The following is a 12267-nucleotide window of genomic DNA, read 5'->3' on the forward strand; positions in this document are numbered from 1 at the left end:
GTGAGGTGCGCTTGAGGACCTCCGAGCGAGCCCCCCCCCCCCCACCACCACCACCCCGCAGCGTGCAGGGCGAGTATGTAAAACCTGGGGTCCGTGCGCCCCCTTAAGCCTGACGCCGCGCATCTTCTGCCGGGGGGGAAGGAAAAAAAAATAAATAATTAAGTGCGTGTGGCTTTTGAACTGCCCACACTGTCACAGAGAAAGGGGGGGTGTGTGGGGGGAGGGAGGGAGGGAGGGAGGGAAAGAGGGAGGGGGAGAGAGTGAGAAATGCAGAGGCAGCAGCCGCGGTAGCGGCGGCATTGCTCCAGCAGGCACTAGTCACTCCAGTCCCGGCGAGCGAGCGGGGGAGAGCCACAGCGCTCCGAGCGAGCCGAGCCTGCACTGGGCTACCCGGGACTCTCTTTGTGACACCCCAGCGCACGAACACACCGAAAGGGCGAGGGAGAGAACAGAACAAGGTAAGAAGCGGTATATCCCACTTATCGCCGTTCACATAGCAGAGCCCGAGAGCTTTGCGTTATTTTTATTATTCCCCCCCCCCCGCCTCCTCCTTCCCTCCCCGGCCCGGGTGTCTCGGGTGAGGGGAAAGGAGATGGGCGTTTGAATCGGGAGAGCTCCCGGGGTGAGCGGAGCAGAGCCGGGAGCCGTCTGCCCCGGCGCGTTTTAGAAGCATCGCTGCGAGGAGCTCGATTCCTCGAGAGGGAGAGCGGACCGCCTGGGAGCGGGTTCGAGGCACAAAGCGGACCCACGCCTATTCCCTGAAATTTAGACACCCGAGAAACCTTTCTGGGGGGGTGGGGGGTGGGATAGATGGGGGCAGGGGGGCACACGGGTAGCGATGGGTGTGGTGGGAAAGAAAAAAACCAGTGTTTTATGCCCAATTTGTTTTCGGTGCCTTGAGCCAGTGTGCCAAAGAGGCTCCTTAAAAAAGAAAAAGACACCCCCCTCCCCTTCCATCTAAAGGAAGAAAAGATCCCCCGACCTCTCCCACGAAATGAAGCGCCGGGAGAAGAAACCGCACGGCGCTGGGAAGATGGCAGGGCGGCTGGGGGTGGGGGGCTTGCGGGGTGTGTGGGGGGGTGGGTGGGCGGTGGTGCTGCAGTGAGGCGCCGGGGTTGGGGGGGTGGGGGGAGCAGGCGGCTTGCGCGGGGGCTCGGCGGGGCTCAGCGCCCCGGTGCCGGGAACGCGGTGCCGCGCTGCGGGCGGGGTGGGGGGGGGTGGGGGGGCGGTGCGGGCGGGGCCGTGTGCGCGGAGGTAGCGCAGCCCGCGGTGGCGGCGCGGCGGCGGTGGCGCGTGCCCATTGTGGCTCGCAACAATGGGCTTGTTCTGGGCGCTGCCTTCGCGCCGCGTCACGCCGCGTCACGTCACGCGCGTGGGCGCGGCGGCGATTTCGATCCCTGCTCGTGGCGTTGGGGCAGCGTTTCGGGGGCTCGGCCCCCCCTCACCACCCCCCCCCCCACCCGAGTCCCGCCCGGGCAGCGGGCACGCACCGGCCGGCAGCAGAGGCAGGGACCGCCGCTGCCTGCCCCGGCGCCGCTCCCCGATGCGCTTCTGCCATGAATATTCATCGAGTGCCGCCCCCAGACACCCCACCCCACTTTTTTTCCCCCCCATTTACCGTTTCTCCCCAACGAGGCAAGGCAGACCTCCCTCCCCCTTCCTCCCCACGACCCGACCCGCCGCGCCGCCTGTCCCCACGCACACGCGTATCTTTCCAACGCGGCTCCCGCAATGAACCTCCCCCCGTGCCTCGGCTGGGCGCGGCGACTCACGCGGGGAGGGAGGGAGGGAGAGACACCCACCCGCCCGCCCCGTTGAGCGGGCGCCCCGCGGGGCCGCAGCCCAGTGCCGGTGGCGCGGTGCCTGGGGATGACTGCGGCCCCACCGCCCCTGCCCGCGCCTTTGTCTCTGCCCAGCGCATGCGCGGAGGCGGGGGCGGGGTTGGGGCCGGCGGCGGAACAAAGGCGCCGCGCTGCGACCCCCCGAACCGCCCCCTCTACCCCCCCCGCCCCCCTCCCCAGTCACACACCCCCCCGGCCCCGGGGAGGTAAAGCGGGGTGTCCCAGCGACACGCTCACACCCTTCAGTCCCCGCACTGCGCTCGGTTGAGCTTTGGGTCCGCCCGCCCGTCCTGTCCCGTCACCCCCCCCCAGCGCCCCCAACCCCCCCCCCCCCCCCCCCCGCGCTCTGTGCAGCCCCTCGCCGGGGCAAAATCTGGCATTTCTGAACAGGGAAAGGCAGGCGGGGCTGCCCCCCGCTCGCAGCAAATTTCCATCGGCGAGTGGCTGCGGGCGCCCGCAGAGCTCCATCGCCCCCTCTCCTCATAAAACTGCCTTCGGGGGGTGGGGGGCGGGAGGTGTCCTCTGCAGCAGCGTGGCTACGGCAGGTCCGCTTAGGTGGGGGTAAGGGACGTGCCGCAGTTGCGCTTGCTGCCGGGCTCGTCTTGGGGGGCTGGGGGGCACCCGCGTTGCGCGTGTCCCGGCGGCCTCCCGCAGCATCTCCCTCTGCCGAGGGGCAGCAGCCGCTCAGAAGGAAGGGTTTATCTTTTAAATTTTTTGGGTTTGGTGTTGGTGCGACATCTTGAAGCCTCTTTTGTTGGAATGGTTGCATCCCGCTGCAGGCATCGCAGTGGTGCTCGTTCCTCCCTCCGCAACGTCTCCCTCCCAAAGATGCTCTTGTGCAAAAATAGGATACGTTTTTCCCCACTTTTGGGCGAGCACACACTGGATCCTGTTGAAAATGGCTGGCAAATGACGGTTAGAGTCTGGCCATAGGGACGTAACAGGTGTATTTGTCACACCAGAGTTAAACATGGCAAAGGAGCATTGGGCATTGGGCTCCTAAACAGAGGGTGGCAGCAGGTTTTATTGCCTCCCCTTTCGTGTGGTGAGCGTGCACTGGCGAGCGTGCACCCCATGGCCTCTCACGCGATGATTGTTTGGTATTTCTTCTGAAGAAGCACTGCCCATCCTGGCCCTAAAATGTGTCTTAATGTCCCCTCTCTGCTTGCCAGATGCTGCCCAGGCACCACCTAGGCCAGTGGCCAGCCTTTCGAACCCAGAGGGGTTTTCCCCAGCCTAGCTGTTTCCCATTAAGCATGAAGGGGGGAGGCGGTGTGAGGGTGAGGGGTGGGAACACCCTATTGGGGAAGATGCAGCGTCTGCATCTGCTCTCTCCAGTGGGCATACCTTGACCCACACAATCCTTTTTTGTCTTCAGGGTGTTTCTGAGAATTTTGAGCAGACTCTCCGAGGTTGGGGGGAGGGCGGGGGGGAGGGGGGCGGGGAGTGGGTGAGGGAAAAAAGGCAGAAGCAAGGACACGAACAAAGGGTTTCGCACTTGGCTGTCTCCACTCATTGTCTCAGAGAACTTTCTATGAGGGAGAAGCTTTGCTTTGTGATCTCCCTACCTCCTGGACTGTATGCTGTGCATGTTTTCCTTTCGTCTGACTGTTCTATAGTTTCACTGGAGAGCACCAGTTCTGGTCTGCGGACAGAATAAACCCCGAGTGTTGAGTAATTCATGGTGTCTCTGTCTATTCTTGTGTGCTTCATCTATGAAATAGGTGCTTGTGTAATTCAGGGAAATTGCACGTAGCTGCCAAAAAGCAATCATGCAGCAGATATTTCTGGTGATACGAACCTCTGAGCATATCGTATCCAGTTTAAATGAAGTCAACATTAAAAGGTAGAACGTGTACATTTACTGTTCCAGTTACTGCATGAAGCAATTATCAGGTGCTTTATTTTTTCATTCCCTTTTCATTTTATTTCCTTTCCTCTCTTTCCACGCGTCTTTGCTTTTGAAATGCAACAACCCGGTGATAAGATTGATGTATTCCAGAAAGTGGCACACCTTTGGAGCATAGCCTTTCTCTGAGACTGTAGAGTGTGAACACTCAGTAATTTCAGAACCATCTCTAAGAGCTATTTATGGTCCTTCAGTATTTGCGTGTTTTGATCTTTCAACATTAAGTCTGGGGAATACATTGTATTTTCCAAGTGAAACTTCTTGTGTTTGTGCTGTGTTCCACTGGTAGCTTTGCCCCATGCAGTGAAGCATGAAGTCCTTCAGTGGAGCCACCAGTGGTACAGGACAGTCTGAACAATGCTAAATTCTTCCCTTGTGCAAGCATCCACCCATGCCCTGATGGGATACACTTGAGGGACAGAAGCTGATTGCAGGGCAGAAACAGGCGTTCCTGTTAAATCTTGGGAGAGTTCTGCGTGGCTACATTTTCAGGCATTCAGCCACCATTGAGACACTAATTATTTAGGAAATTTGCCACTGAAAACTGGTTTTTCACTAATTTTGAAAACAAGAATTTCAGAGCATTTTTTTCCCCAACTGCAAGAAGAGGATGTCTTGTTTGTAGGTGTGTGCAAATCCCAGGTCTGTAGGTGTAAACGTAGTGTCCTTGGGTTCACTGTAAATGTAATGGATAAATCTGAGCTAAGTAAGAAAACTGGATACTACTGAAAGAAAATAAAGAGTTATCAACTGGTACTCAAGGCCCTGCATTCATTCCTACAAGGGTAGTAAAGATGCGCCATTTTGAAGTACTCTACAGATGCATTGACACAGCTCCATAACTAAAGAAAGTGAACTTGGGGGGCGGGGGGAGGGAGAGAGGGGAGGCTTGGGTTGCTTCTTCTGTGTCAATCAGGGATGACAAGAATGAGGTAACAACTAGAGAAATCAAAGAAATTCCTGAAAGCATTAGGGACTTGAAAATAGAAACCATACGCAGCATAACAGAGGTTTCATACATTAGTAGGAAATGCTTTCAAGATTGAAAAAAAAAAAAAGCAGGAGGGAAGAAGGGGGGAGAACACCTCGTGCCGAATGGAAAGGACTTTCAAGTCTTTCCTACAGCATCTTGTATCTCACAACTGTCTTTCTTAAGAGCGTGATGCCAGCTAAGCTGCTTACTTCAAGATGGAGAAGCACGGTTAGTATAAAAATGTAGCCGTCGGTTACTTGATATGAAAATTCGTAAGTTTAAAATAGAAGCCGATTGATAGCAACATGATTCTTCAAACATGAAAGATTTCTGACTTGCCAGACCCTGAAAATAAAATCCTTTGCCTTTCTTCAGCACACCAATAAATGTAAGGAGATACTGATTGGTAACACATGTGGAATGGTCAGGTTTTGCCTGGGAGCAAGATGTGTAGTAATTCCCTCTTAAGTATGGTTAATGGAATTTAACTCTGAGGAAACAGCTTTATTAATAAAAACCTTCTGCCTTTGGATATAAATCAGAGGACAGTCTCTTTTGAAGTGTTTGGTATTGCACCCTGCAGAACAGAAACCCAGGAGGCTGCATAGTTGATCTCACTTGTGGGGTGTAGGCTACCAAGTACCTCCTCGACAGCACTGTAGTGTCGGGAAAGCCACGCGCCTTTCGGTCACGTGTTTGCACAGTTTAGATTTTAACGTACTGAGTAGTGCCACATATGATTATGATCTGCTGATCCAGGGATTTATTTTGATCTACCCCACAGGAATTGGAGTATCTTTCCAAAAAGATTTAATTTTATGTATGCTGTCCCAGCAGTTGCTCAGAGCAGCGAGGACTTGGTGCCCTCATGTATTCCATCGGGCTGATGGAAGAAGCTTTGTTTTGATTACAGACTTATGAAGGATGCAGCACCGACTGTGTAATGAGACTGGGACTTACCCACCTGCATTTTGCTACTTAGAAAAGTATGTTGATGGATGCTTACCAACGATGTCATGATGGTGGTTATGATAGACTCGTTGGCAGGAAAAGGATGTGGATGCAATGTTGAAGCATAATCTTTTAGTTGAGGCAGGAGCCTAGGAACTATAATGGCAAAGCTTCCCATAGGATTAATTTTAATGACAGAATTTTATGTACATGGCAAATGGAAGCCACTTCCGTACAAGCAGCAAAATCAGGGGGCTGCTCACCATCTCCTGTTTCAGTGGCCCTTAAATGCTCAATGGGATGTGGCATGTAACCCCTGCAAGAGAATAGAGCCTGGTTTCAGCTTATGCATTTATTTTTCTGCTATTAACAGTTTTCCTTAAGTGACTGGTTGGTGAAGGAGGGGCCCATATTAAAAATTACAGCTATATGTTATTAACTGTTTCAGGGTGAAGTAGAAGGTGGTGACATGGCAGAATGCTGTGGATGTGCATCTGCTAGACAAATTTGATTTCTGAAGTATGGAGAAGAAATGAAGCAAAGTTAGAACAGAGCAAAGAACCGTTCAACAGTAGTGTTAATACGGGATCCGCAGTAGTAGGGCTGATACACGTGGCATTCGTCTACCTGCCTCAGAAAAGCACTCACAAAACAAATGCAAATAAGGATGTGGAAAACAGTGAAAACCCAGTTGCAGACATGGAAGGGAGAGTAAAACCGTGAGAAACCCTTTGGTATATGTCTTTGTCCGAGATAGACCGGAGCCTGAGAATTGCCACATCAGCTTCCTGTAATCGTTCTTCCTCAAAACAGTGAAGCGCGTCATTCGGGGAGAAAGAAAACAAAACCAAAAACAGGCTAGAGGTGGCATAGAGCTAGGGGTCTGGGAAAGATCGGGGGACACACATGCCTGTCACCGCTAGAGGTGATGCCCAGGTGATCTTGGCATGCCCCATTCATATGCAAAGCTGCCTGTTGCTTGTGTTTTGCCCAGCCCTGGTAAGTTCATGACTGACTTCTGTGACCGATTCTGCTCAGCTGGTGGGAGGAAGCAAATTCTGCGAGCTCCTGAGGTGGTGAAAACAGCTCTTCTGTGTTTCTTGCTGTCACCACAAAAGCAGAGGCAAATAGGGAAGATATGCTGGTTGCTCTAACCAACAGGTTTCTGAACCAGATGTGCTGAGAGCGTGGGGCTCATTCTCCTCCGGCAGCATCACTCAGCCCTGTATGCAAACTGGGCACCAGTGGATGTACAGCCCGTGCTGGGGATAGCTGGTCTCGCTGAAGAGTGGCTGAAAGCTGGCTGTTGATTATAGCTTTCCTTTTCAGATGTGCAAGCCCTGTGAAGTGAGGGAGACAGCAGCTCCCCAGAGTGTGAAAATGAGAATCTGGCCAGATTTGCCAAGCTCTTCCATTCCATGCTTTGCTTAAGGTGGAGGACAGCGTACTGTTAGTTTGTGACTTTGTGGCATGGGGAGCTCTCGTCAGGAGCATGTCAGGCCTCCGTGATGCACCTCACTGCTCAGGATACCCCCTGAGCATATAATTCAAATGCCTAAATTAGCGGACTGAAGCAAACATGCGAACTTCTTCCTTGCTGGTCAGTCTGTTCATGCCCCGCTTAACGGCAGCATTCATAGCTAAGAGCATCCCAACGCCTCTAGGAAGCTGCGTGTAGGATGTGAGAGGTGAAGGAGAGTGAGAAGTTGCCCATGAAGACAGGTTTTCCCTGGTGGATATGGTGTCATTTACAGGGTAGGATTTTGCTAAGAAGGGTTTATCCATTCTCTGTTCCTGCACTCGTTTCCCTTTCTCATTTCCTGCCCTCTGGGGTCTTCACCCTGAAGTGGAGAGGTACCAGCAGAACCCTTTTGAGCCACTTGTGGCCATCTGACGTTCCACTTCTATTGTACATTTTAATGATTTCCTCAGTGCTGGTTTCCCTGGGTGATACTTAGAGGAACGTGCAGCTTTCTGCTTAGTGCCCATGCTCTACACCCAGTTGCCTTGCACTAGCAACATTGCCTCTCTTTTCCCATGCATGTAATATGGAGTGGAAGCTTCCACAGACCTCAAGAAAACCAATATTGCAGGTTTGTTGGTTGGTTTTGGTTTTTTTTATAAGTACTAAAATAGTTATTAGGTCACTGAAAGTTCAGCTATCGTCCTCTTTTGTGGGTGAGTCAGTGACTGACAAATTCCTGAGCGAATCATTGGTGATGATGGCAAGATAAAAGTGGAACTCCTCATGGTGTCTTGCTCCTGACCAAACAATGCACTGTGTTGACAGTGCACTACTGCACAATGTCTTGAAAGTGGCCTTCAGTGCTGAGGTAGCTTCTGTTACCAAGGGTTCAAACTGCACCGCAAGTCACCCACAGGTGTTTTTGTAAACACCTCTTGAAACCACACTGTCACCAAGCCATTACAGAGAAAAGCAAACATATCAGTCAATAAATGACAAAGATAATGGATCCCCCTGTATTCCTGTGGTTCAGGAAGAAACTAAAAGTCCTTCCAGGAGTTTACTGTGAAACAATGACAATAAATTTACAGTCTGAGAGAAGAAATATTTATCTCAGCAGCTTTTATTTCCTTTCCAGTTAAAAAGTGAAGGGGTTTTGGCATAATTTCTTCTGTATAAAGAAGCCTTTCAGCATGCCTCTTGGTAGAAACTTTGTGTTCTAACATGTTGGGACATACCTTGCTACTCCTGTCACAGTAAAAATGTTTCAGGGTCTTCTTCTTCTCCTTGGTTATCCTTTCTAGAAGTCCGTATTTTCAGCTGTGAGCTACCTCAACCTATTTTAGAAATACCTTATCAGTCACACAGCAACATGCAATATGTGTGTTAGCAGATATGCAGAACGCAGTCAGATCTATGTCATAAATGAAGCATGTGCTGTCATTCCTGCATAATAAAGAGAGACGTGAGAACAGAACTACTTATTCCAAAAGTTTAATTCTGAACTCGAACCCTACTGTTGCTAGACCCCAACTGTTTGCATGGGTATGGCTCCCAAATCTAGATGTTCGCTCGAGCGAGATCATATCAACATGAGAACTCCATCTTAAACAAAGTTTTATGCAAATTCTGTAACAATATGGAAATCTTGGAGCTCTGCCAGCCAAAAGCGTCCAACGCTTTCAACTTCTTATCGCTTGAAGAAATATTAATGTAATTCCTGCTGGCTGAAAGGGAATAGAAATTTTTCCTTTTCACATGTTGTTTTACTTTCAAGCAAAACTGGCTCTTGACTAAAGGAAAAAAAACCCAAACCCAAACAAACAACCCCCAAACCTGTATGCAATAGCTTGCGTTGTCAGTCTTATTCTCAACAAGAACGGGATTTGTTTGATTCCCGCAGGACATCAAACAAAAGGCTGCGGGATCATAATTAAACTACGTTGGTGAGTTGCAAAACTTTCCAAAGCACACTTTTAGGGGAAATGTTTGCTATTATAATAGACAAAGCTTGTCTGTCAAGCTGTGGCTTTGCTGAGCTGCATGTTGCATAAAGGGCAGTAGCTGTCACAGTCATACTGACCTGAGTTTCTTTCATGGAGGAACCCTTCTTTGGATCCACTTCTAATTGCTTGAGATTTTCATTGTGCCCAAAGAAAGCATAACATCTATAAATGATGCAGACAACAACATGTTTGCTGTGCAAATTCATTATGAATGCCATCAAGATGAGGGCTGCGTTTGGGCCAAATGAGTTCATGATGGCAAATATATATGCCTGTTTTCTGAAGTACAAGTCTGTAGCTACAGATTAAAGGCACAAAATAATCTTTGGTCACTGTGGAGGGTCCCCAAGTAGGGGTGCAGAAAACGGAAGTGAATTGATTTAGATCATCTCCTGTACTGCCAACAAAGACCCAAAAATCTCAAAAGGACATTATTTTCATTAGACTTACAACTAGTCATCTCAGTTAACTAACTCCTTAAATAGAGAAAACTTGCAGCAGTGAGAGAAACAAAATAAAAGATGAAAGGTTTATTCACAGCCCGATCTCTGCCCACAAGCCCTTACAAGTTTTAAATACTAATGTTGGTTGCAAGTACGCAGTGGTTTTCTGTGTTGGAGCAAATTTCCACAGCCCTCCCTGGTCCCAAATTGCCGTTCCAGCACCTTCAGGGTCTGCTAAATGCTCCTCACAGCATTTTTAGTTTTGATCATGAGCTGCAGGTTCCCCACTTGAATCCCTTGCTTGTCTCACCCTGCCAGCTCTGGAAATCATCTCCCCTCTGAGCCGCCTCAGGGACTCCTCCAGGGAAGGAGTTCCTCTGGCTGCTCCATCTCCTTCCTAGAACAAACCAGTAAAACGAGACTGTCCACAGAAGCATTCTGTGCTGTCTTGCAAACACAGTGGCTTTGGTGGGACACGCATGGTCAGAAGTGCCATGGGTTGGCTGCTGTGCCAGAGGTGGTTGTTGACTCGTTGCACTGGAGGGGAGACCAAATAGCTAACTTAATGCCCTGGTTTATCTTAATTAATCTAGCCATATGATTCTGGTTCCCTGATCTAATTAGCTAGGGAGGTAGTCAAATATAACTTCGTGTATCTAGGCACATTTAGCTGTTTGTGGTTAAATCTGCTCACGGTTCCTAAGAGACTGTATTTCAAAGTTATGGAGCCACAGCCGGGAATACCTCCCAGCCGTCCTGCTTCTTAAATGAAGAATACAGAAAGTTCATCTTAATTAACGGAGTGGAATATTTTCTTACGGCAGCAACACACCTCATAACCTACAATCATATTAAAACCTTTGATGGAAACAAGGAGGCATCTTTCTTTGTTCTGCCATGAAGTACTGGCAAGTAACTGTGCAAGTAACTAGCAAGAAATGTGATTTCCACTGTCTGAGCAGGTAAACATAACTTTAGGCTGTATATGGAAAGTATTTGCCCTTTGCTCTTTGTTATATGGAAGATGGTCAGTAACCTGAGTTAAAATAATTTGAATAATTTCAAATTAATAAATCATAGTAAAAATTTCTTGTCTGTGAAATAATTTCTAATAAAGATGGTATGTGAATACCATGGAGTATTGTGTCCAGTTCTGGGTTCCCTGGTGTAAAAAGGACAGGGATCTCCTGGAGAGAGTCCAGCGTGGGCTATGAAGATGATTAAGGGCCTGGAGCATCTTCCCTACGAGGAAAGGCTGAGTGAACTGGGGCTGTTCAGAAGGCTAAGAGGGAATCTTATTAATGTTTATAAATCTTAAGAGTGGGACACAGGGGGAAATAGCCAGCCTCTTTTCAGTGCTCTGTGGAGACAGAACAAGGGCCAATGGCTTCAAATTGGAGCACAGGAAGTTCTGCACCAATACATGGAAGAACTTTTTCATGGTGAGGGTGACAGAGCACTGGAACAGGCTGCCCAGGGGGGTTGTGGAGTCTCCATCTCTGGAGATACTCAAGACCAGTCTGGATGCCTCCCTGTGCAATCTGTCCTAAGGAATATGCTTTGGTAGGGGGGTTGGACTCGATGATCTCTTGAGGTCCCTTCCAACCCCTACAATTCTGTGATTCTGTGATAGTTGGAAAGAATGTCATCAGAATTGCCATAAAGAAGATTTTGTTGACCAAAAAGGGCCAACAAGAACAGGGACCCACTCCCTAGTTCTGTTAAGCACTTGCAACCAAAATAAAATAAATTGCCTTTTGACTGTCCTAAAATGGGCATCTAAGAATTTCCTTTCATACACTAAGCACAGAAAGGTATTGCTTGCATGGGTCACATGCCACACACAAGAGAGATACTGTTCAAGTGGATGCACGTGTAAACAGTAAGAGTGATCAAACGGGACATATGAAAGGGAAAAAGGAATGCACTGCTTTTGTGCAGTATAGAGAACAGAGTGATTATTTTAAGAAGAAATAAGAAAATAACCATCAAGAGATCACTTAAATGTACCTTGTTCTGCCTTGGGGCAAGAAGAGGTACTATCCAGACTTCTCTCGAGGTCCCTTCCAGCCCTGTGGTTCAGGGGATCAGGCCCATGGGCAGCCTTTGGAGTGAGCTTGTCCCCGAGTGCAGAGAAATGAGTTCAATTGAAATAAAATCATTCCCAAGCGTACTAATTTATTGGCAGTATGTCTGAGCTCTGCTAAAATGGAGATCAAGAGATAAACCCTCTGCTAAGATGCTTTATGGATATGTTATGTGCTAGAAAGAAATATACAATAGGGCTTTTCTAGAGCTGGCAAGAGGAGATTTAATTTATTGATGCTGAACAGCATCAGTTGTTGAACAGAGACTTCTCACTGTATTTTTGACTGAATTCCTGAAATGTGCAGCAAATTTGGGTCTGATGTGCAAGAAGGAGAGTAAAGCTTACAAAAATGATCGAGACTTTTCAGTTCCTAAATTTTATTTCAAGAGGGTGATACATGGTCATGTGGCTCTGCTTGAAGACTTTACTCCATAAGGCCAGGATGAAATCTGGTGATTGCATCTGAGGACAGCCGTGTAATTCTGATGGATACTACACTAGGATGTCTTTTGTTACTTGATTTATAGGCTGCAGAGACATTTGCTGGGTTGTTCCACAGATGAGTGGAGACTCCAACTGCGTAACAAAGG

The 12267-nt window shown here is 49.1% G+C and overlaps 1 protein-coding gene across 1 annotated transcript in view; it reads left to right on the forward strand.

Annotated features, from left to right (window-relative positions):
* Positions 1-291: 291 nt before the first annotated feature.
* BASP1 (brain abundant membrane attached signal protein 1) overlaps positions 292-12267 on the forward strand; it is a 52210-nt gene continuing 40234 nt past the window's right edge. The window contains exon 1 of the mRNA XM_084280318.1: positions 292-458. The gene's annotated coding sequence lies outside the window, so the exon portion shown is untranslated. The remainder of the gene's footprint in view (positions 459-12267) is intronic.

The sequence above is a fragment of the Gallinula chloropus genome (genome assembly GCF_964237585.1).
Source record: "Gallinula chloropus genome assembly, chromosome: 2".
In the NCBI taxonomy this organism is placed as follows: domain Eukaryota; kingdom Metazoa; phylum Chordata; class Aves; order Gruiformes; family Rallidae; genus Gallinula; species Gallinula chloropus.